Source organism: Agelaius phoeniceus, chromosome 2 (assembly GCF_051311805.1).
Source record: "Agelaius phoeniceus isolate bAgePho1 chromosome 2, bAgePho1.hap1, whole genome shotgun sequence".
NCBI lineage: Eukaryota > Metazoa > Chordata > Aves > Passeriformes > Icteridae > Agelaius > Agelaius phoeniceus.
In genome coordinates this window covers 78,511,665-78,537,943 of record NC_135266.1, presented here as the reverse complement: position 1 = coordinate 78,537,943, position 26,279 = coordinate 78,511,665, and the positions used below count along the sequence as shown (strand labels likewise).

Genomic DNA, 26,279 nt, shown 5'->3' with positions numbered 1-26,279 from the left:
AATAATATTACAGGCACAACTACCCAACTATTAATGTCAATATAAACAAAATTCTGATCTTAATATTGTTAAAAATAATTTACACAAATTTTCTTTCTGAGTATCAAAATGTTGAAATACTTTATATAAAAACTACAAAAAATAAATAGTGGACAAAATATAGACTGAACAAAATAAATAGCAAACAAAATAGTTTGAATTATTTGTAATTTTATGTTTTACTTTCATATAATATGACACACTGAGCAGGCCTGACTTGCAATAATTTTTGAGATATTAGTCCATGTTAGTCTTGCTTTTTGTGGGATGCTGGTAGTTTGCATAGATAAATTAGCTTGGACAAAGAAAAGAAGGAAGGGGATATAACTATTCCATTTCACAGAAAAACGAGGCAAACAAATCTCAAATTAGAATTAATCTCTTATTACTTTATAGTTATAAAGTAGACATCTATACCATGGTTAATACTATATATAATTTTAATTCTTGATAGAAAAAAAGTGACTGTAGAAAAGTGAATGGCATGATTCAACCCCATGTATTTAACATGCTATACTAGAATGAGATTAACTTATAACTATAAGTGTCTATTCACATTTATTAACTGTAGTACCAGGCTAAAGGAAGTCTTTCTACATCTGGTATAATGAAATGTATTATGAGAAAACTGGTAGATGTGGCATATGTGAAAAAAAAAACCACCCTGGTCTTTTAATTTCTAGTCCAATATTTCTGCTGCTGGGACCTGCTTTTCCAAAAAAGATATTACGAAGTTCTGCTCCTCATGAATCAGAACCTTTGTGATGCACAATAAAAACTGAGCTAAACCACTGAGTATACAAGTCTAAGATTTTGAGAGCACAGAGAGGTCCCATTGACTTAGGCTGCCTTTCATATCTCCTGGTCCTGCGGAAGCTAACAGGTCCTGGAAGAGCCCCTTGCATCCTGTGGTAAGGAATGTCTTGAAGAGAGATAAAATAAGGTGAATGATTTACATACAGAGTGTGTGAATCATCATGTCTAAGTACCCAGGTAGAGGAGTCTCATAAATGATTGCTTCAAAACACTGAACAAATTCTAATTTTCCTTATTTTATCCATAGATTTCTCTGCCATGGCAATCATTATGTTGATTTTGAGCACTACTATGTATTAATTGGTAGCTTTATCATCATAAGCTTGTTTTAGTGCACATTTATGTCACAAAGATTAAAAATATATATATTTTTTTAAACATATTGAAACATCTTACAAAAACCCAGGCATTATTAATTTTATCATAATTGAACTTTTCATCACACAATGTAAATACACTCTGGCTTTCCTGCTCTCTTTCTCTGGCTCAGTGTTTCTCTTTTTGAAAATAAATGTGTGGGTACACATGCCATATGTATATATGTATTGATATTGTTTTACAAATATCTATTTCTGTATATAGGAGAAGGACTGTAAAAAACAGCATTGGAGATGACCACAAGAGTATCAATATATTAACATTTTTGATATTAAGAAACTTTTATGACAGTAGTACAAATTTTTTGAATGCTTATCAATTTCTTTTTTTTTCCCAATTTCATATCTGAAAGGCCACATAAAGTAAAAGTACTATTCTGCCAGTATTTCTTGAATAAGCAGCAGAAAGAATTAGAAGTATTTGATAAAGCCTTACCTACTTTCATTTTATATTGATTTTTTTAAACAAAGATGTACATGTGAAATATGAGTAAATTCTTTAAACTGTTTACCATATTAATACATCTGAATGTTCAGAATTTACACTAATATATTCATCAGATAATCACAGGAATTAGTACCTCAGATTCATTCAGAAAATATATTGGTGTTACCTGTAGTATACTTCCAAGTAGGGATATTCTGTAGTGATAGATGTATTTACTTAACATGTCTTAAAAAAGGTATTATTTTATTCTTTACCATCTATATTTCAGGACTTCATGAAAGGCATGACCATGTTATAAGGCATACACTAGTACATTTTTTGCCCTTTTGATATGCCAAAATTGCTTATCAAATTATTAAAATAGTTAAAGGAGGATGCAAAAACGAACCCCTGAATCTACATGTCCTTCAAATCTGACTTAGGCTGTAGTGCTAAAACTACTAAATTAGTTAAATTAATTTCCTGTGCAATTTTTCTTCACATCCCCATTAAAAGTAAAGTGGTTTCATTACATAATGATGGAAAATGTCAGGAAATGCGAATAGAATTCTGACAGATGTAGCAAATGTGAGAAGCATAGAAATGTGATGGAGTAGCACAAGATAAATATATTTTCAGACTAAAACTGAACTAAAAAAATTTTTTCATAATAATAATGATTATTAAGATGGAATAAGCATCAGTATAGACACTGGATTCTATCATACTTCCCTCTTTGCATTTAATAAATTCTTTACTTAGTATGTTACACTCCATAAGTGTATATTGTAGAGCACTGATGGTGTAGCCTGCAGAGCATGAGGCACTGAGCAGGAGTACCATTACTCTTCCCTCTCCACAGCACTTGAAAGGAAAGGTATGGGAGTACTCACAATATCATTTCAGGGATGGGAGAAGAGAAACTGGGAGATAGCAAGATGTACTGTGAAATATTCTAAAGGCAACACCTGTAGCATGCGCTTCTAAGAACTTTGATACCTGTAATTCATGAAAATATCACAAGGATTTAAAGAGTGTTACCAAATAAAAACTGTCAGTCCTTGAAGGTGAAGTGTTTCATAGGCCCAAGTACCCTTGGGACTCTGGAGGACAATGCTAAATAATCACTAGAAGTCACTATGAGCACACAGAATTTTCCACATCCTACCATTTATTCTGGAGATAGCTGTGGTACCTTCTCATGTCAGGCATGGATGCACTACTCCTGCAGTACAGACTTCCTGTAAAAATTTCACTGCTGTGAATGAGATGGAAGCTTAAAAACATTTTATTCAGGTCTTATGAGGAAACTAGAATCCAACAGAACTTTTAAAGGGTTTCCTGCTTACTGTTTCATTATATACTTTCTCTCTTCATCCTCAGCAATTTTTTCAAACTCATTATTTCCTGATGCAGTTCTTTCTTTTTTTAGTAATATGTCTGTCTTTTTTTTTGTCCTAGGGCAAACAGAGAGCTCTCCTGATCACATTTCATCTTCTTCCTTACTTTTTTAACTCAAGCTTCATAACAATTTAATATTCTTAATGGCAATTCACATAAATATTTGTTATTATGTATTTGTTAATTTCAAGTCCTGGGATAATATTCATTCTTATTTTGCAAACTCCTTCAGTTGTTCATTCTTAAAGACTTAAGATGAATAAAGTCTAGGACTAGAAATAATTTCTAGAGAGTCATAGGAGTTTAGGGTGGGGAATATTGGTGGATAAGTTTTGGGGGAGGTTTGAGATTTTCTTCCGGTAGGAAGCTCTCTTCCAGCAGAAAATTGTACAGGGATAGCAATTATGAGCTATAGATTCCAATTCCAGGGTGACCATCAATGAACTCTACTACATCTGGTAGGCTTTTAACCTTTCTGATCTCCACTCTTTCCACCTTTAAGATGTGAATTTCAATCACTTCCTTGTAGAAATACTACTGAAATTTTCAAAGAAAAATATTGAAAACATTATACTAGTTTTAAAAGATTCACTTAGCTAAGCTATTTTCAATTAATCTTGCATACGGATTTTAATTTTTAGTTAAACAGGTGAAAGTAAAGATCAAGAGAGATTATTAAGCATCACAGTTTACACACACCCACCCCTATTTGTATGTGGATTTTTTAAACATGATGTTATATTTTTGGTGTATTTAGTCTTTCACCAAAGGGAAAGTTACCATAATAATTCCACTGATACTGGCTTCCAGATGTCAGTGGAATTATTTTTCTATCCCAATATCATTATTCATGATAGTGGTACCATTTAAATTATTTATATTGATTTGGAGTTTGTGTGACTATTCCTAATACAAAAATAAGGAGAAAGTATAGTGAAAATGAAAGAACCCACATGGTGTTATTAATTTCCAGGGAGGTAAAAATAGCAAGTATTCCTCCCAATATTCAAAGTATTTTCTGCTGCTTCACAATTGAAAGCAAGAGTGAGAATCTATGGAATGTGTAGAAGAAAACATAAAAATTCATACAACACACCAATAAAAAGGTAGATGTCAACACTGTGTTTCAATTATTTTGACTGCAAGTAATAATGCAAAAGTGACAGAACAACTTGGATGCTGGGATTTTAAACAACCTTCTTCCCTCATACTGGAACACATTTCCAAGTAGTTCTACACTGTAGTTATGTTTTGAAAATTAAAAGGAACTTACTGGAAAAATGAGCTCTAACATGACAGGATGTCAGGACTAGAGTAAGACAGTCTGGTCTTGTAGAAGAAATCAGCTTGTGGGTGAGTGAGAGGCTATCCTGAAGAGGAACCAAAGTGCCTGAAAAACCTGCACACCGTGCTGGTGGCAACACTGATGCACATCCTCAGCATCACTAGTATTCAAGGTGTACTGTTTATTTATTTAAAAGCTGAAGCAAACACAGTCATGATTTCATAGAACTATGAAAAGAGGTATGTAAAAATAAGTAAAAGTACCCCAATTGTGTCTATTATTTCCTGTGATATAACTGTAAAGGAAACAATAGAATGTTTATTCACTTGACATATTTTAACCATTCAGGGAAAATAAGCAGCTATAAGCACTGTCAACTTGAATATAATAGAAGCAGGGCTGAAAAGTTATTCTCCATATAAATAAGGGCAGGATTAAGCCAGTTTTTCTGAGTAAGCCACAGATGCAGAATCTTGTAATATACAGGTAACACTGTCCACACAGAACGTGTGACATGGTTTAGCTTGAGACAGAAAATCAGGTACACTAGTATTGTTTGCTTTTTCCACTAATATGTACAAAGCAGAGACATTATGCTTGCACTTCTGAAACAGAAGAGCCTTACTGATGAAAGAATTGTAAAATCCAACTTCTGTTTTTTGTAGTGAAACTCTCTGAGGGATAAAAACTTGTCTAGTAGTTTTATTATTTAATAGCCTTGGCATATTTAGTCTCCCCAAGACGCACTTTTTTTTGTATGGAAATATAAACTAAAATTGTAATACTCTCCCTTTTTAATGGACCTCTCAGTAAAAATCAATATTTTCACTGCCTCTCTTCATTCCTGACAACCAGGAGGGTATTAAAATTTCTATGTTGACTTTTTTTTGTAGTCTGAAATACTCAGCATTTAGCTTTTGTCTCATTTTGGTATCCTCTTCAATGGATTAATCTCTGTAGATTACCTTGGAAACAACCAGGGATTTGGTTAGCAAACTAAGAACTGGAAAATCTACATAGTCACTCAAAGTTAGACTAATAAAATGCAATTTTTAATAATTATTTTGCATTCAAAAAGCTCTACTGTTGTCTAATTCTTTAGCTTTCCAAGACTGGAACTTCTGTGTTTGTGTTTCCTCTATTGGTGAGGTTCCCAAATTTTTCTGTTTTGGCTGACACCCCCAGCCCCCAAAAAAATCTCCATAAAACTGGTAGCTTCTCTGTTTTAAATACTAGGATTTCCCTATTCCTGGTAGGACCTCACTTTGAAACTGAGTTTCTGAAGGAAAGTGGAGTTAGCTGTATCTTCCTCATTCCTTTAACAATATGATTACATTCTCACTGGAGTTAAATGAAATTTAAATCCCAACCCTTGTTTGAATTCAAAGATCCCCAGTTTGAATCCAGTCTCCCATGACAGTTCCTCAGCCACTGTGAAATATTCTGACTTCTTCAAGGCTGCAGAATTTAGTTGGTTTCATTGAATATATCAAGGCAATGGTAACATTGTCTTCTCAGAAACTGGATTTCAATGTATAATCAGTAAATGTCATTCCTTCATTAGCTACTCATGCTGACTAACATAATGGCTTTTGTGAATTTCTTTTTCAGCTCTTAATTTTTACAAAATCTTCTAGAAGAATGTTTGGCATGTAAGACTCAAGTATGACTTCTTCCAAATGAGCAAGACATGCATTTACCTTTACTTCATTTCTACACTGTCTTTGCTCTACAACAGAATTAATACTATTCCCTAAGAGATATATTCAAGATGATGAGGTTCTCAGACACTGCAATGGTGAAGCTATATAAGTTTTTTAATTAGATAATATGTTCTTTCACCAATTTGAAATATATATGAATGAAGCAACTTAAAATTAAAGCTGAATTGCAGCCACAGCTGTTAAACACCACACTGGTTGTACCATTTAGTTCTTGTTTTCATAGGATATTTATCATGGACCTAAATTTAAGTCTTAATGAATTAGATTAAATCTCTTTGGTGCTTAGGCACATTCTTGACTTCTTTGCTGAGCAGAGACTTGAAACTGAACAACAAACAAGTTAAATACACCCAGCAGAATCATTGGGCTGTTGTTCCATAAGACTGGAAAGCTGACTTTGGCATGAAGACCTGTTTACTTAATTAAATCTCTTAATAAGTAGACCTCCTTTATGACTTTTACATAACTAACAAGCTTAAGTACTACAGATGATTTTTTCCTCAATATTATTGAGTAATTAACATTTAATTCTAATTAAATCCCATCATTTCCTGTTATGGTTAGCACAGAGACCCAGTTCCAGAATGCTCAATACAAGCTGCCTTGCTTCACTAAACAGGTACTGCAGAGAAGTAATGCTGCCCCAGAAGACTTCTCTGTGTATTCAATTAGAACAAAAAGTTGCTGACTGATTTACACAAGTAGATGTGTTTCATATGGAATAAATGGGTTTGGTTTGGATTAGCACCTATTTCAACACTTGTATTAAAATACAGAAGGACTAAATCAAGCCAGAAATGTATTGCTCTTCCCCCCTTACTTCACTGGCAGTTTAAAGTGAATCCAAAATGCAGTATTTAAACATAGCAAAACCTAAATCTGGCATAGAATATTACATACACAAAAATAAACAGAATGTCTATTTCGTTCTATGTACAGTCTTTCATGTCAAAAATGCAGATAATTTTTTGTAACCTATATTTCTATAACTATTGCTGTGTAAAATATAACATAAACAGATCAGTTCAGTGATTAGCTGAACCCTCAGTAACCTGAAATTAATGGATGCTTTAAAGAATATTTATCCTAACTCAACGGGCATTGGACAAGATCTTCTTTTTCTTACATTTTCAATTTCTGTGCAAAATAGATGTTACTTTGATGTTTCTGATATGCTGACAAGTTTTTGTGATCTTGGATAGATGTAAACAAGTCAAGTGTTCAATTAGAAGTTGGCAGGATTTGTTAGAAAGACCTGGGTTCAGCATGCCTGTATGCTCTGTGCCTGTAGAATCAGAGAAAATCTTCCCAGTGAAAGTGCTACCAGAATATTTAAATCCTCAACCTGGTCCTTCTTACAAGTGTGCCTAAAATATGGAAATGTGTCTGCAGTGGTAATTTCCCAGGGCTGCTGTGCAGCAGCTCCAGAGCAACCAACTCTAGAGCATATTTTACTTCTTGCCATGAAGAGATAAACTTTGATGCCATCATTAATAGAGGTTCAAAATACATCCAAGTTCTTATTTCCACAGCAGGAAATCCAGGTGCTTTAAAGAAGCTGCAATCTTGGAGCTTCCAGATTCATACAGGCAATTTCTGGCAGGAGCCATAGGGATTTGTGTTTAGAGTCAGTTATCAGTGCAGGGCTGCTGGAAATCTTTGCCCCAGTGATTTTGAAGCTGCAATTAATGGTTGAAGAATTGAAACCAGTGGCAATGGCACAGCACAGCTGTGCTGTCTAGAGGCTGCATTTCATTTCAGAATAGTCTCCTCTGTTATTTCATGACTGGGCATAGGGAAAAGGTATGAGATACCTGCAGGTGTCCATCCACCCTGCTAGCCACAGGAGCTGCTCATCACAGAGCACCACAGTGAAGCACAGCTCCCAGGTCAGACATGATTGCTTCTGCCTCAGCAAAGCTTTATACAATACTACTGGTGATACTCTACCACAACTCATTAGCAAATATTTATTTGCCTATCTGTCTTATATTTTCTCTTTTTCTATTTTTTTCTTTGTCTTTAAGATTACCCCATCTATTTTCTGAACAGTTGTTTTGCATACCTCTTTTAAATCTATTGCAAATTCTTTGAGGCATGCATTAGTCACTCAGCGTGTTTTGCAAACTGATGTGTACACTCACAGCCCTCCCTAAGCAAAAAAACAAAAAACATCTTGAAAGATTTATTGAATAGGGCAATTTTTTCAAATAGGATAAAATAGTTAGCAGCAAAATTCTCATTTAATCTTACTAGATCAGGAGATAATTCCCATAACTGTGAGATTACTGACACCACTGTGAATATTGCTGTTTTAATTGTTTGCTAATTAGCAGTTCATGGGGAAGACCAAATTGCTGCTTGGCATGCTGCATTGTGGCTCAGTTTTGGCCCCCCTGTCTCCTACACCCCATCTGTTCTTCCCATCTCCACTTCCACTAACTGTGAGCAGGGGACTATGCTTGCTCATGGACTCAGATGAGAAAGCAAATTTTGCCAAGAAGAAGTCTGATTTGGCTATTCTGGACATTTAAAGCATAGCTGAAGAAGGCTTTCCTCTCCTTCCTTCCCTAAAATAACATTGCACTAATATAATAAAACCCCTCTAGTGCCAGCTTTCAAGGCTTCAGTCCAGAGATTCAAGGAAAGAAGCAACATCACAGGGGAAATAAAAACAATGAAAAAAAGAAAAAGAATAAAATATCTGAATAACAGGTTTCAAACTAACAGAGCAGTTTTCTTTGCTGCTTCTATAGTCACAAAGTGCTATGCACATGAGAAAACTAAAAATGGCAAAATGCAAGCAGCAACAACTTCTTTGAATAAACATGAAATATCACTGACATGAAGCAGGTCCCTATTCCCATTTCATGTCATTTATGTCATTGTTTGAAATGCAAGAATTTTGATTTGAGCTCACAGATCCAATTGTTATTCTCCAAAATCATAAAAAACCTGGCCTAAATATGTGTACATATTTAGCGTGACCTTTAACCAGTATTTCTTTAAAAGCTGTAAATAGCATGGTCTGTCTGAGATGAATCTGTATAATGAATGAATAATAATGAAACATGCAAAAAGAAAAAATTAACTCCATCCCATTTAAAACCAGGACAGTCTCTAATTCAAATCAGTGGCCTTCACATTAGTCTGACAAGAATGTCCTGTTTTGTGAAGGATCATAGAGTAAAAGCTGTATAGAGACACTTTTCAGAGGCATTGCTTTTATGAGCCATGGAAATTTCAGGTGAAGCTCCAGACAAGGCAAGAAAATGTCTCAGGAAGAAAACAAACATAATTCTGAGTGTCTCTCTGATGAGCTGTTAAGTTCATTAGATGTAGAATATGATTATTGAATGATTATAGTGAAATATTACCAAAAAATTCAAAGTTGCTTGATAGTTGCACCCCTGTCCTCCATTTTCTCATTATTATTATTTTGTCCTGAGATGTAACACTGGGTTACAGATGGTTACAGATATGAAGCAGTGTAGATGACACATGTCAAAAAGAGGAGTTTAGCATTTATTTCTGGTGTTGTCTGACACCAGTCATGAATTCCCAGTTGGGGAATTAATGCTTTGCATAAAATAGAATACCCTTTAGACAGTCAAGTGACTGGGACACCATCACTAATAAATTCAGACTGCTGGGTGACAAATGCAAGGTTTGCTCTTTTTGTTAGGGGGCAGTGGGTTGTTTTAGTTTGGATTACAATTTTTTTGAGAATGCCTTTACTTGGTCAGGAAACTGTAAACAAATTAGCAGAAAAGATATTTTAGTACACTCTAAATGTAGTACACACTGAACAGCAGCACAGACATTCTGCACTTACTGGAGCTGATGCTTAAGTATTCTGTCTTTCATTCACTGGTCATGCCTAAGTGTCTTGATAATAGTTTCTACCTATCTCCTTCAGCATTTGCCTTATGCCATTTCAGACATTGAGAAATTTTAATACAGAGAGAGAGACATTCTTCCTCAGAGATTATCTCTTCCTAGCCAAAGACAGAGCAAAGGCATTCATACTGGTCCTGCTGTATCTATTCACTTTGTGTAACACTGTCTTCCATGGGGTGCTGCAATATTATATCCACTATTCAGAAGGAATTGAAAGAACGGATCACTCAGGATTATATTCCTTTCTTTTAGATAAATCCCAGGTGTGACAATACTCAACAAGCAGAAGTCTTTTTATCTTCTACAGGTTCAAAAAGGTAGAGTTTTTTCTCTTCCCTGTCCAACATATGTGCTAAACCAGCCAGTGGTATTATAAAATGCTACAGGCTTAAATGCCTGACATATGCTGGTGATGCACAGCTGTACCTATTGTTTTATCAGGAAACAGAAAACACTGCCATCCAGATTCTTGTTGCCTGTAGAAACAAAGCATCAACTAAATATTAGTGACATAAAGAGGAGCTAGATAAAGATAAAATGAATAGGAAGTTTCTGCAGTATCCATAGATGTAATGTCCCTCAAAGTCATGAATATTTTGCATGGGGTAACAATTGAAAACAAAAAAAAATCATCAGCAGTTGGGTGAAAGATGACATTTGAACACTTCTACCTCACAGGAAACACTAAGTGACACAGGTGTGATATATAAAGAAATACCTAGCACTTCTTCTCCACCTCTTTGATCACTTAACTCTTTTGCTGAGGTGGGGGGGAGAATGGGAAAGCCAGACAGATGCAAAATGCCATTATGATCAGAATTTTAATAATCTCCTCTCTAGTTTGACCACTAACAGGGTGGAATGACAATCAAACACCTCCTTCTGGGATTTAATTTCCACCAGAGTGCTGATGCTTGGTGTTGCAAGTGGTAGCAAAATCAGTAGACTTGGGCTGCTCCAAGTAAAAATGAGCCACAAAGCTTCAAAAACTGATAAATTTTTTGTTCTTCGTGTTTTATATAAAAGATATTCAGATTCTATACAGGATATGGCTTAGTATGGGTTGGCAGAATTATACATGCAATTTTCACTAAAGCCACGTTTACAGTGCTGAGAACCGGGTATGGATTTATTCAAACAGAAATCCAACAAAGGTTCTGGAGTTTCCCTGAGAGTATACAGATCTTTTATTCACATTAACCTTTTTATGTGAGAAGACAAACATGCTTCATGGAACTCAAATAAGACCTTTACATCGATCAGAGAATTTAATTCTAACCATTTACCACAGATTAAGAATCGGATTAAGAATGTATTACTGACAATATCCATCTGGAAGGATCTACATGCAAAACTGGGTCATATCAACAGCTTTGGCCAGCGATTATGTAGATAAATGTGATAATCTAAATTGAATACCAGAGTATGGATCTTTCCCTAAAAGCCATATTTGGAATTATTTTAATATTGCTGCCTATTTAATCAACTGTTGTAGCTGCCCTACTAACCATCTGTCTTAAACACATGGTGGATATCTGGTGCTTGGATTACAGAATCTTTGAAGGTTCCAGATTTTACTAGTCTGGAAATAATTTGGGTAGATGAAGGCTTTATTAGCAACTAAAAGCTAGAAACTTGAGTTTTCCTTGCTTTTTGAAGTTTGTGAGATTCAGGTATGTACCTCAAAACAAAATGGTGATTCAGTATAGATTTGGCTATGTTGTTGCTCACAGTAAAAAATAGTCCTGTCAAAAGCAACTGGTTTTGTTCCAAATAATCTACTATGTAACCAATGTGGTTTAAATTCATTTGGAATTGGTCATTTTTCTCAGTAATATTTTTCCTTTTTAATAACAGGTTTCTGATTGAAGACCAGCTTTGTCTAAATACTAAGAGATATAGAATAGATGTTAATCCTGCCTCAAAACAAAGTTGGTGGCTGAGTAGCTATACAGAATATAAAAATATAGAGCAGTTTTTTCTGCCTGAGTTCTGAGTACAATGTAGTCAGGAGAGGCAAAATAATATCTTGATTTCATAAAATAAGTTCAAGTGTTGAATGTGGAAAGAAAAAGTCACATGGTCAAATGAAAATCACCAAGCAATATGTCAACATCTATAATCCTGTAATAATGACCTTTTATCTGAAAGGGTTTAAAAAATTATAATAATAGTCATGGTTTTCATAGAATCAGCCAAACATAGTAGAAGGAAGACAAGATTGATGATACCATAGGAAATTAAATATTGTTTAACAGTGGAAAGTTTCTTCTTACAAATCAGTTTTAAGACATTTACTGGAGGTGCTAATAATTCAGTCTTTCAGAGAACCATTTAAACTAGTCTTTTCCATGTTTGTCTTACAGAATTCATTGCTAAACAGAATCTAAAGAGTTTACTGACTTCACAATGGAAGATAATGTCTAAAAAATCAATTATTGGATTCCAGTTGCAGTCAGTTGTGAAGATCATTTAAGAAATAAAAAATAAAAAGAAATATCATAATGACTTATTCAAGGATTTTAAATACTTCATCAAGAGTTCTAGTTTTATTACCATAAATCAGAAGATAAATTCCAATGCAAATGAAGAAAAATCACGCATTTTCTGAAAGTGGAAAAGTAGAGTGGCAGAACAAAGGATGTCTTTAGCGATGATTAAATAGTCAGTGAATCCATTTTCATCATTTTGCTCATCTCTGCAGACTTTTCTTTAAATTTTCCTGAGTCTTTCCTAGTTCTAGTCAGGACAGCTTCCTCACTTTTTACAAAGTGACTGTCTAAGTGTTTGTGTTTTAGATGTCTTCACTCTTTCTTTCATAAAAATTCTTAACTGCCTGGCTCCATTTTCAGTGCCATATGGAGCAGACACACAGAGGTTTGCAGCCCTCAGCTTTGCTTCCTGGATGTGGGAACATAGAACTCTTTCTGAGCTGGCCCTGCTACCATTAAAAGAGGGTAAAACAGTTTCAGATGGACCAGGGAGTGTTCCCAATGACCAAATTTTTTTCTCTTTCTTTCTTTCTTTCTTTTTCTTTCTTTCTTTCTTTCTTTCTTTCTTTCTTTCTTTCTTTCTTTCTTTCTTTCTTTCTTTCTTTCTTTCTTTCTTTCTTTCTTTCTTTCTTTCTTTCTTTCTTTCTTTCTTTCTTTCTTTCTTTCTTTCTTTCTTTCTTTCTTTCTTTCTTTCTTTCTTTCTTTCTCTCTTTCTTTCTCTCTTTCTTTCTTTCTCTTTCTTTCTTTCTTTCTTTCTTTCTTTCTTTCTTTCTTTCTTTCTTTCTTTCTTTCTTTCTTTTTCTTTCTTTTTCTTTCTCTTTCTTTCTTTCTTTCTTTCTTTCTTTCTTTCTTTCTTTCTTTCTTTCTTTCTTTCTCTCTTTCTTTTTCTTTCTCTCTTTCTTTCTTTCTTTCTTTCTTTCTTTCTTTCTTTCTTTCTTTCTTTCTTTCTTTCTTTCTTTCTTTCTTTCTCTTTCTTCTTCTCTTCTCTTCTCTTCTCTTCTCTTCTCTTCTCTTCTCTTCTCTTCTCTTCTCTTCTCTTCTCTTCTCTTCTCTTCTCTTCTCTTCTCTTCTCTTCTCTTCTCTTCTCTTCTCTTCTCTCTTCTTTCTTGTAGACCTTGGACAAACAAGGTCTTATCACAAAGGCATCTGAACTTAGTCAGTGGAATGTTGGAGGCATAAAATCAGTTGGGTTTAGTAGCAAGTGTCCAGGCTGAGTTCAGACTGCCCAGAAGACCAAACGTTCACCTTGTTCACAACATGACCAACTTGTAGACTCAGGGCATCCTGAAAAAGGACCATATTCAGTGCAATGATATTAATAGTGTGGACATAATTTGAACATCTGCCTTGGATTGTTGAGGAATACGTTTGGTATACATAGCTCAGTGGGCAAACTTAGATGAGCTATGTGAGGTGAGAGCCTGAGCCAAGAGGCCAGAACTGCCAACCCATTGCACAGCCAAGGGCCTGGGGACCTGTGGCCCGGCCAGGTGACCGGACACTCCGAGACACGGCAGGAGCCAATGACCCCAGACCTTCCTGCATTTACACTGGCAGGGTATAAGAGCCCAGGGCTTCCTTCGTTTGGGGTCCCTCCTCAGAGGTACCAGCTTAAGCTGCTATTTTGTTATTTAGTTACTGCACTACGATTAAGTTGTTTTAAGGATCCAGTCATCTGAGACCCTGCTGTGGGAAATCCGGGGTCAAGATGGTAACGCAACTCAAACTAAGTATGACTTGTTGATGTGGCTCCTGGAAGGTCAGACAGGGAACTTTCCTAGACATGCAAATGTGCATGAATTGGATCAAAATCAAATCAGTTTTAGCTCTACTAAAAAGAAAATGAGAAAGCCAGGAAGATTGTATAGTAAATCTGTAATTACCTGCCTATGAGGCTCCTGATAGTTTCCTGTCTTTGGAAATGAGCAACAGAATCTTAATCACTCTGATGTTATTGTCTTGTCACTTTTTAAGGGGGACTAAATTAATCTGAAATTCATCCACCCTATATAATTACTTGAATTTTGTATCTCTGAGGATCTGGACAGAGTAGGATTATCTCATTCTCTTAGCAGACACAAACATGTACATCTGATTTCTTCACTGAATGTTTAACATCTATACCTGGTCTAAAAATTGATTGTCCTCTTCTAAGAAATAAGTATTTGTAAATCCCAACTAATTTCACAGAATCACAGAATATTCTGAGTTGTAAGGGGCCCACAAGGATCATGTAGTCTAACTCTTAAGTGAATGGTGCTAGATATGGGGATCTCAATCTAGAATAAGATAAATTATATCCAAAAGGGATAGTTTCCCTTGCTTAACTATAAGAGGAACCCAGCTGAGTAACTGCTGTACACAACGAACCTGTATGTACAGGGGTGTATATCTAGGATAGGCTGATATAAATTTATCCCACTACCATCGAAACAGGCTCAATATCTAATGCTAGTAGAAACTCCAACACCTTTCACAGTTATATTGTGGTGATTAAATTGTGGTGATTTCCATTTCCTTAAATCATCCCTCTGGTGAGGGAGCAGTAGCTGAACAGGGTGAAAAATGTGGGGATTTGGAAATATCTGGGGGTTAGTATTGACTGCTCTGAATAAATCAGGAGAAAAAGTGATAGGGGAAATTAGTTAGAGGTCATGATGCAGAAGTGGCAGCATTGTAGCCCAGACAACTGAGTAGTCATCTATAACAATCATTCATCATTTCTGTTTAATCACAGAACCTGAAGCATAAAAGTAAATATCAAAGCAAATTTCAAAACTGAGTTAAATGCAGATGACTGTGTGACCTGCCCCATCACACAGCCTGTGAGGCCAATTAGCACAGATGTAAGTTTAATAGATACATTTACTTAAATATCTCTATTTAACATAATTCACTGAAAATAAAAAAAGAAACACTAAAATTACATATTTTTTTTATTTTACCTATCAAAGTCCTTGATATCACTGATTTCTGTGCAGTATTAACATGAGATACATTCAAGTAAACAGAAGAAATATATTCTATAAAAGATAGGACAGAAGCCTTTCTGTATGCCACTGTTTACTTTTGATGGATAAGGCATTCAAGACAGTAGCCTTCATTTCCCTAATTTTCTGTTCAAGTGTTGAAATTCATAGGTGGGCACTTAGTCAAACAGTTCTGTTGTTCATCACCATTACATTCATTATATTTAAAGTAACTGCAAGTGCAAAGATGGAAATGGGAAGCAGAAGGGATAATTAAGCTCCTAATATGGAAGCAGCTATGCAAGGGATTAGCACAGGGAAAGTGGAAAACTTGTCTATATGATACAGGGCAGTCTGCCAGCATTTTAGGTTATCTGATAATCAACTCCAGACATTTAAAACTCACAAATTTATATTCAAAACAAAATAGGGCTTGGCAATGATATTTTGTTCATTGAAATGTTGTGCCATACTGGAATCATCTTGTGAAATAACTTGTTAACCACTATCCTGAAGCAATAAACATGAAATTAAAAAATGTTCAATAGTCTACATCAATCATAGGCTAACATTTCCAAAAGAGCTGTCCTGTAAATGAGTTTAATAACCATAGTCTAGAATACAGATAGGAAGTGCAAACATGAGCAAAAAGTAACCTTTAAGAGACAAAACATGAAGGAATGAGACAAGAAAACTTCAGACCATACTTATAACACATGATATCAAGTGAAAATCAATGGCTTACGTATTCAGGTCTGTTAAACTTATTAAAAAGAGAAAAAATATACAATGCCCTTCCAAAGGACTGAATTGCAAAATATATCTATTTTATATATTGAGACAGCAAAGTAAGATATTTAAAGCAAGTCAAATTAGAAAAGCTGAATGTGATTACCTACTCCATTATTCTTGGTGGGAAAGCTTCAGCATGCCTGTGCACTCACCATGTGTATGCTCACTCACCTTCTCACAAGTCATCTCAATGCAGTTACACCTCCAGCTAGAGAGGTTCTATATGTACTAATCTTGAATGAATCTAGGGTTTATAAGTCCTTTCCCCTCCAGCTCCCAAGAAAAGGTGGACAAGAGAGAGGCAATGAGTGCTAGGACTTCCTTTAGCTGTTTCCGCTTCTAGTGGGTGACCCTGGCTGGATGCCTAGAACCTACCAAAACCTCTTTATCACTCTTCTCCCCTGCTAGGCAGGGGATAGAAAATATAATGAAGGGTTTATGAGTTGAGATAAGAACAGAGAGAGATCATTCATCAAATACCATCACAGTCAAAAACCAGACTCAAATTAGACATATTAAATAAATTTACTGGTTACAAAATCAAAGCAGGGTAATAAAGAGTTAAGACAGACCTTAAAAACACCTTCCCCCTCCACCTTCCCTCCTTCTCAGATATTGCTCCTTCCTCCCCAGCAGTGCAGGAAGGTGAGGAAGGAAGGCTACAGTCAGCTCATAAGTCGCGTAATTTCTCCTGCTGTTCAGGGAGATGAGTCCTTCCCCTGCTCCAGTGTGGAGTCCCACCCACAGGAGACAATTCTCTATCAACTTCTCCAGCTTGAGTCCATCCCAGAGCAACAGTTTTCTATGAACTGCTGCAATGGATCACTCTTGCACAGGGAGCAGTCATTTAGGCACAGCCTGTTTCTGTGTGGGTCCCCCACAGGGTCCCAAGTCCTACCAGCACCCCTGCTCCAGTGAGGGCTCCTCTTTCCTTGAGTCTGCAGATCCCTACCAGGACCCTGCCCCATGGGCTCACAGCCTCCTTTCAGGCATGTGCCTCCTCCATTGTGGGTTCCAGCTCCTCCAGGGGCTGCAGGTGGATCTTTGCTCCCCCATGGACCTCCATGTGCTGCAGGGGCACAGCTGCCTCACCATGGGCTGCACCATGGGCTGCAGGGGCATACCAGCTCCAGTGCCTGGAGCACCTCCTTCTCTCCTTTTCTGCTGACCTTGGTGTCTGTAGGGCTGTTTCACATATTCTCACTTCACTCTTCCCTGGTCACCCTTACATCTGTGCAATAACATTTTATTTTTCTTCTTCTTCTTAAATCTGTTATCACAGAGTGTTACCATCATTTCTGATTTGCCCAGCCTTGGCCAGGAGTGCATCCATCTTGCACCTGGCTGGCATTGACTCTACTGGACACAGAGAAGTCTTTCAGCATCTTCTCACAGAAGCCACCCCTGTAGCCCCCGCCGCTACCAAAACCTGGCCATAGAAACCCAATATACTAATGCACAAAAATTCATAATATAATTACACATGCTGAGATTACTGAGCTGGTTCTAATTGCAATTTTTGGTTTGCAATTTGCTTTTTGTTGTAAACAGATTCTTCACCCGAAGTCTCACCTTTTTAATGGTGACATGAGTAAACTAGTATGTGGTTATCAGAAATGTGCTAGATCAGAGGTCAAAGGTAGTCATCTCCCTGCTACTGGGCATGATCTCATCTCTGCTGGAAAAAATCACACTTCAGGTGAAGGAATTCTATCACATGATTAAAAATGTTGTAACTCTTGTGGTTATGGACCACAATTTATTTTGATTTTCATTCCAAAACCACTTATGATCATAATAGTAATTCTGTCTGCAGTTCTTTGATTGCCCCAAGTGAGCACGTCCCCTTTAATATCACTTCAGCTAAAACACTCTGTATCTTACCCAACACAGAATAGGAGGAATACAGTGTAGTCTTATATATGTCAAATAAACCTTTACTTTTTTTTTATCTTGTAAGTTCACTAACAAGTCTTAAACTATAATATCAGTTGAAGTTTCTTGTACCATTGACATTAAGACTTTTACCATTAAACTTGCTCATTAATAAATTATAGAGGTCCTTGGTGACATTCAAACTGTTCATAAAATAGTTGTAATATTAATAATTCACGGCAGAAATTAATGGTTTTTTATCTTTAATAATTCTGCAATCTATCACAAAGAATTTATTTTTAAATTAGTGAAAAAATAAGACCAAAAGCAGAATTAATTAATTTATTCCAAATACTGGGATCTCACAGCATAGGTGAAATAATACCTAAATCCAGCATATTATTACTTTTCCTTTTATAACTGAATCAATTTTTTTAAGGAAATAAATTACTTTTAATTCTAAGATAACAACGTTGAATGACATTTCTTTTTCAAAAGGGCAATCCAACCTAAATCTGATCTTCTGCCACCTGGGAGATAACCTCTAAGGAGCTGCTATGTCTATAAGAAGAATATTTTTTAATACAGTCGTGTCTTTTTAGCTTATCTCACAGCGGATATTAAAAGGAAGAAAGAAAAAGGCTTTCTCATAACTATATAACAAAAAAAACAAACAAAAACCCCCAGACAGTAAGTTCTCTTTCTTTGCTTGATTCCCAAGGATTTATTAAGGTTTTATCCCCATCATTTCCAATATTAGTACACATGCTTAACTGTAGACAAGTTTTCCCTGTGGTAGGGTAACCAGGACAATATGAAAAGAGCCCTCAGTAGATTTCTTATTGTTAAGAAAATGTTCTTAGTAAACATCTTTCTTTTTCAAAGTGCTTTGCATTTAAACAATTTTTTGGATATGTCAAAAAGTGATAGTTGGTTCTCCTCACAGATAAAAAGCAAACAAAAGAAAACAAAACTATATTGCTTTCCTTTTAGCTAGGTACTTTCATCTGCCCCAGAATAACTATGACATTTAGAATATGTGGAGACTCTAAAGAAGAATTCTCATTATTTATTTTTTGAGAATAAAGGCTATAATAAATTTCACATGGCAATTTTTTTTTCAGCATGCCTTTTTTGGATGATCATAGCTTTGCCTTCTGGCCTCAAAATATATGATCATCTGAGTTTTCTCTTCATCCTCTGTCTCCTGGGGCTAGAGAGAGAACAGATAGCTTATAATGATATTGTGCTCTTTCAACTTTATTTCAATGCAGCCAAACACATCCTTCAAAGCTTAAGGAAAGAGCTTTCTGATTGTTTATTTACTTTTTTTTAATGGATGCAAATTTACTGTCTTCTATTCCTTATCTACTCTTTCTTCAAATATCAGAAGACCCTCTCTCCTATAGTTTAAGGATATAACAAAAGATGAATGAAAATTTGATAGTCAGAGAAAAGCATGCCTCTTGGATGCTTGTTTGCCAGAATATAGATATATATTGTCTACTCAGTTTAGGTTAAAATTTGCCTAGGTTAAAAATCATCTGGGTTTATACAATCTAATCACCTCACTGCTTAAAACTTCTAAGTTGCTTTCATTTCTTTAGACTTCATAAAGATGCATCAGTGTGAACCATAGTGGCTGTGTAAACACTGGGTAAACTTGAGATCTCAGCTTTCTGCTCTTAAAATCTTGGACAGCCTTATCAGTTGCTCATTTTGGAGGATAAGGAGCAAAATGGATGCAGTTTCAAATGGGAACGATCTTCTAGAAGACATTATTAAAGCAAATGAGTTAATGATACCTCAAAATAAAGACTCTAATATAAAGGTCTTGCAGAATAATTAGCTTTGCAAAGGAAGTCCAGGAGTACTTGTTGCTTCTTATTTATTTATTATATTTTTTAATAAATATTCAAATATACTGTGTTTAACATATACTTTTTTGTGCTCAGAACTATCAGTTTATTTAGGCACCGGTAAGTTTATGAGTATTGGAATGGATTAGAGAAGTCAATGAGTGAACTTTATGGGATTCAACATGTAGGATTGGCGCAGATTCGGAGGCCAGACCAGGCCTCTAAAAATCTGGCATCCCCTATACTGGCTCTGAAAGAGTGTATGGTATATATACCTCCAGATCTAACTATGGTCAGCCATGCATCCATTAAACAGGAACATTTGTTCTTCACAGCACATATTCTCTATTTTAGCCTAAGAAAAGATGGTTGCATTATCCTTGCTAAAAGCATACTCTGTGTATGCTTTGCAATTGAGATTTCCTGAGCTTCCCAGAACGGAAGCCATGGATTTATCATTCATGAAGATTGGAAAAAAAAAATTGCATTTTTAATAAAAGTAAAAAAACCCAATCTATTTTAAGTCTTTTTTTTTTTTAATAGCATCGAGTGCTCTTGTACTAGAATGAGTTTCTGCCAGAATTTGAAAATACTATTGGTGACTATTAAACCTCAGTAAGAATGTTGTCCCTGGTTATCATAGAGTTTTGAAAGGTGAATCATACTTATGTATAGTCAACATTTGTATGGCAGGGCTGAAATATTTGTGTAAAAGCATTTTGAGGTCGTTTCACAATAACCTGAGAAAACATATGGTCTAAATATTTCCTGGCTTTGTTTCTTCTGCCCACTTCTGTCTGGCTGGCTGTAGTTAATGAATAAAGGAACCACTGGATATGTAACACTGTTTCTTCCTTTAAGTAGCTGAATAGTATTTTGTTGAGATTTTGGGGTTATTTTGGTTATTTTTAGTGAATTGAAAGTAAATTAAAAAAGAGATTACTAAAATGCAGGTGTATACATGTAAACAGTCAGCTTTGCAGAATACAATTTTACTTTTAAAAGTTGTTGAAGAAAACATCTGCTTTTAAAATTTGCATTAGCACATATGGTATTAATATTTGTATTTTGTACTTTGTATCAGGAAAGTTACTTATATGATCAATGTTTGTCACAGCATTGTGCCTTACAATATGCATTTTAAAAAATTACACTGTGGAAAGAAAATCCCTTTGATGCTATGAAATATGAAAAGGGGCAGTTTTGCTTATTGGCTCTTCCATCTACAGGCACACAGCACAGAATTTAGTTAAAGGCAGTATTACAGTGCATCTGTTTTAAGCAGATGTATGGTTTTTGTCATCAGCACAAAAAAGCAAACACCAACACAAATGACCAAATCCATATGCTACTGACGCTTGTCTTTGTCAATTGTGTAGCATAAATTATACTGAGTGAAGTTAGCATATTTTAAAAATAAATGGGTTTTGTTCATATTTTTTCCTCAGTGTTATTTTTTGTTTCGTCTTCTACTAATGGGAGTTCATTGCTCTCAAGTGGCAACAGAATTGGAAAAGCATAGTAAGCTTTTAAAAATGGTGCAGTCTTGCAGAAAGTTACATTTCTGTGTCCCTTTTAGGAGGCTTGGTTTGCAGGGTAGCCTATACCAGCCAATTACACACACAGCCTGGCCAGTCTGCCAACTCACTATGAGTCCTGTCTGTTGTAATGAGCTTGATCAGACTCTAAATTAGGTTTCTACATTTTTATGCTGATTAAATTATTCCCTTGTATGTGATTTATGATATAGTGAAATAAGGATTGAGGAAAATATGCCAATAATTTTTGCTATCAAACATTTCTAAAGTACCAATTGCATAAAAAATAACATCAGAAGTTGCTGATAGCAACATTTCCTCCATTCCATGTCTCTGTTTTACCTCACTTGGCTTCAGATATTGTCATAGAGGCTGTTTCTGTAGGCATTGATACATACTCTGGTTTAAAAGCATGAACTTAAGACTGGCTTGCATAAGGAGCTTTCAGGATTCAGATTGCTGGAGGACTTTAGGAAGAGTTTAGATAAACTATTGATTGAAAGCACACAACTGAAGTTAGTTCTTCTGTCAGGAAAAAAATCAGTTACCTTCCAGTGCTAGTTTTCTCTGGTCCTGTGATTCTATGTTTTCTAGGTTGTTAGTAGAAACAAAGTTGTGGACATCCAACAAATTCATGCAGACCTCATGAACTTCAACATCCAGGCCCTAACTCTTCCTCCCTTTGCTTAAGCACAAAATGAGTTTCCATAGCTTCCTTGGGTCACTGTTTTCAGCATTTAACTATCTACATAATTATACCTATTTTCCTTTTATCAAACATATTTTTCTCTTTTAAGCTCATTTGTTCTTGTCCTGTCCCGAGTGAACATGGAAAATAATTGTTCACCAATGAAAGATTCCTTATATTGGCATAAGATGAAATAATAAAATACAATGACTAACAGAGTCCACCTGATGCCCTCAGAGCTCTTTCCAGTGGAACTTGCCTTGCAGAAGATTTCATATATCTGGAGAAATACTGCTATTATTATCAGAGGCTGAAATTACTGTAGTGATTACTTTGAGTGGAATTAGTCATCTTTCCTTGGGTGGAATGAGTCATCTTCTAGGGTTTTGAGGTTGTTTTGCAATTTGCTTTTGTGCCCATAGAAGTCATGCTAATAAGATGTAGGTATGTATCTTATATAGAGATTTATAAAAAATATATGTAATAATTCCCAGCTTGCTAAAATTTATTAGTTTATTTTTATCACATCTTTGTGTATATGGGTTCTCTTGCTAAAACAGGGAAAGAATGTATGATTCAACATATATATTCCCATCTTAAAAAATCTCAGAATTTATGATATATGTACATATATCTCTTACATATCATATTTATGATATATGCAAGAGTCTTATTAAAGCACTCAAGTCAATGTAGAATTTTCTCACATACATCCATTGTTAATCTTTGCTTTTCTTACATAATGCGCTCACTGCAGGTAAAATGGAAAATTCTTATTATTATCCTTTCCTTGGCAGTGTTTCGTAAGTTGGAATACTGTCTTTATATTGATGCCTTTTTGGGGGCTACCTATAAACAGAGGCCAGACAAAATTAAGAGAATAAAAAATAGGTATATCTATTGAAGGACCTTCAGGTACATTTATAGCAGACAAATCCCACACAGGGGCTACACCCAAAAACGGGTCACAGGTTTTTACCCTTTTATAAATTTGGCTCATTTGTATATTGGGGCTTAATCTTCCAATTACAACTTCAGGTAATGAAATAATTTTACCCCAAGTTTTCTCCCCCGAGATCACTTTTGTTTCCATCTCTCAGGGCCTGAGACAGTAAGGTGTCCTTTATTCCTAGGCCTAGAGAGGAATTGCTTTGTCTCGCCAAAAGTAGCTAACACTCTATATGGAGTTTAGAGTTATATACTAAAGATGTGCAGGATTGCAAATATATGAAAAGTATAAAAGCTAAAATCCTAAGGCATTAGTATCTTCTTGAACATCCCCTTTAAAAAAATCAGTTTCTTCAAGGTTTTCTAGTAGACATATTCCCTAAGCCTTCACTTAACCTGTTTGTTTTTCTCTGTCCTTCTCTCCATTTTTTGCATCTTATTTAAGTGCAGCTTCCCCAGAATCTAAAAAAGTCCTAAATTTAAAACCTCAGAAGAATCAATTAAAATTTAAATTATCTCCTTGTCTTATTCTATAAGTAATTTCTTTTAGGACCAACTGGATTGAGTTGCTTTTTTTTCTGCAACTGTGGGGCTTACTGACTCATTCAATTAATGATCCATCACAACTGCCTCATCCTTTTGCATCATATAACTGCTTCATTTTCTATCTTTGCATTTTTTTCTTCTTTCTTTGCATTTTTCCTTATTGAACTTTTTATTTTTGTTTTTGAGATTTTTCTTCAATTTATCAAAATTATGTTTAAATCTTATACTGTTCTACAGAGTGTTTATAAACTATTATAGCGCACATAATCTAAAAATGCTTTTAGTGTACTTCAGTCATTGTGGTCAATATTGTTTTTATCAGGTGTCTAGAGCAGACAGATAACATGGTTTCTCTATATAACCTGGATAATAATTCTTTGAAAAAACCCAACCTTTGAAGACAAATAATCTTTATGAGCCCCAAAATGGGATGGGCATTAAATAATAGAATATCTGGTGTTATCAAAGTTGTCTGCACAGACGTGTGAAGAATTTATACTGTCATAGTTCCAGATTTCACCTGATTTCTAGTTACACCAGCTCACAACAAGAGCTGTAGTGTTACACTATTGCCTTTCAAAGTCAAGAGTTTTTTCACTTTCTAAAGTATTTACTCCTCTGTGCTGCTGAAGGAGTCATTATACTTGATGACACTTCTATCTGATCTAGTACTACAAAATCTAATAGTGCTGCAGGATTATAGAGATCTAGCCATGTGCAAATCCTGCTTGATATCAAGTAAGTTTTTAGGGAGTTCTGAGCTTTTTTTTTGCATTTGTTTGTTGGTTTTTGGGGTTTTTTTGTTTGTTTGTTGGGTTAATTTTTATTTTTATTTTATTTTCAGAGAGGGGTTATTTTGCTTCTAAACAGAGCAGAGCTGATTTGTACATCATCAAGGGACAAGGGTGAAATACTGAGATGCATTTTCCTGGAGTTACTTTTCACAGAAAAAATGGTCTTCAAAGCTTTTAGACATTTTGCTATTGCAGAATATAGATAGTTTTGGAAGGCAAAAGAATAAAGCATACTGAAAGTACAATAGCTAATGCACATGTGTGCTGAAATTGTGTCAAGAGTAGTCATGTTGTGGAGGGAGACAAAATCCCAAAACTACAGGCAATGCAACCACTCAATGAATTCCTGCAGGACATTCATGTAACTTGGAATTCAAGAAGCAGTTCTTTCTCTTCTCAAGTAAATTTTCAATTTTTCAACTGCTAGTTTGCTCCTTTTTGCCTCATTTAAGCTGTTGCAGGTAAAAGCTGCCCTCACATCCCTGGCCACATGAAAGTAGAAAGAGGAATCTGTTTTCAAGCTGTAGAAATGGTCTGAGAAACTAATGAGCAAATTGCTTCTACCACTGAGATTCATTTGGTTTTTTATGTGGTAGAAAGATGAGGGAAAGGTGGAAACTAATTCCTTTTCAGCCCATTTCCCATTCTAAAGAAGCCCTATTGCAAAAATTGGAGCAGGTGTCCTCAATTCAATTATACTAGAGATGGCAGAAGCATTTGGACTAGGAAGCAGAGATCATGACTCCACTGCAGAGAAAACATTGCAGAAAATATATTTTTTAGCTTTTACTTTAGTTTTTGTTAAGACCACACCAAGTTTGCTTGTCAAGCTGCTGCACTATTTTCCCTAGACTTAGGAACGACAAATTACTATCAGTACAGTAATTTAAGTAAAAATGTAGATGTAATTTACCCAGTATTTCAAACTAACAAAATGTTATATGATGTTTCTAGTTAAGTTCCCAGATTGTCACATGTTGTTAATTACTGAGACGTGTCAGGGTGTATTTTCTGGCACCCCGTGATTTTCTGTAGGGAGCTGACTCACGACCAGCATAAGACACAAGCAGAGCGATGGTACCTTAGTACAGATGTAGTGTAATTACTGTGATTCCAGGTTGAGCACTGAAGCAAGTTTCCTTTGTTAAACTCTTCTGGTCACTATAGCCATTAGTAGTTGCGAATCACCCAAGTGAAGTATTCGACACTACTTTTTTTGGTTGTTTTTTTTTTTCCCCCCCCACAAAATGAGGACTAGTGACCTGGCAGTAATTCCAATCTTGGCAAAATTAACCTGTAAAAGTTATATATAAATAGATAGACACAAGCAGTCTGCATAAAGTGATCTTTGGAAAAGTGACAAAACCAGTATAATAGAAAATATCGGTACATACACTTCACAGTCACACATAGCAGTAACTGCCTGCACTGTATATGCTGTCTAGCAAATTTGTCCAGAATGTGTAGACATTAGAAGACTAAGACTAAAGATGGAATAGGAAAAAACTGGTTTGAACACTTTTTCTTTCTTACCAAGTAACATATATTTAAAAATATTTGTCATGAACAAATTTTAGATCAGAGTAGGGTTCAAAACCTGTAAAAAATTATTTCTTTTTTTCCCAAGAATTCCAATATTTTCTTCACCTGCTGTGCTTGTATATCTACGATTCTGTTCCCCTTAGGCTTGAAATATATAGTTAAATGATCAGTAGTTTTTAATTTAAAAGAAATTGCCTGAAATGCTTTAAATTTTCAGAAGTGTTTGAGGTTTTGCAAGTAGGAAATTATATTGAAATTCTTATAAAT

At 35.3% G+C, this 26,279-nt stretch overlaps 1 protein-coding gene across 6 annotated transcripts in view; it reads left to right on the top strand.

Annotated features, from left to right (window-relative positions):
* Positions 1 to 26,279, top strand: part of CNTN5 (contactin 5) — a 606,500-nt gene that overhangs the window by 76,269 nt on the left and 503,952 nt on the right. The gene's annotated exons all lie outside the window — the stretch shown is intronic.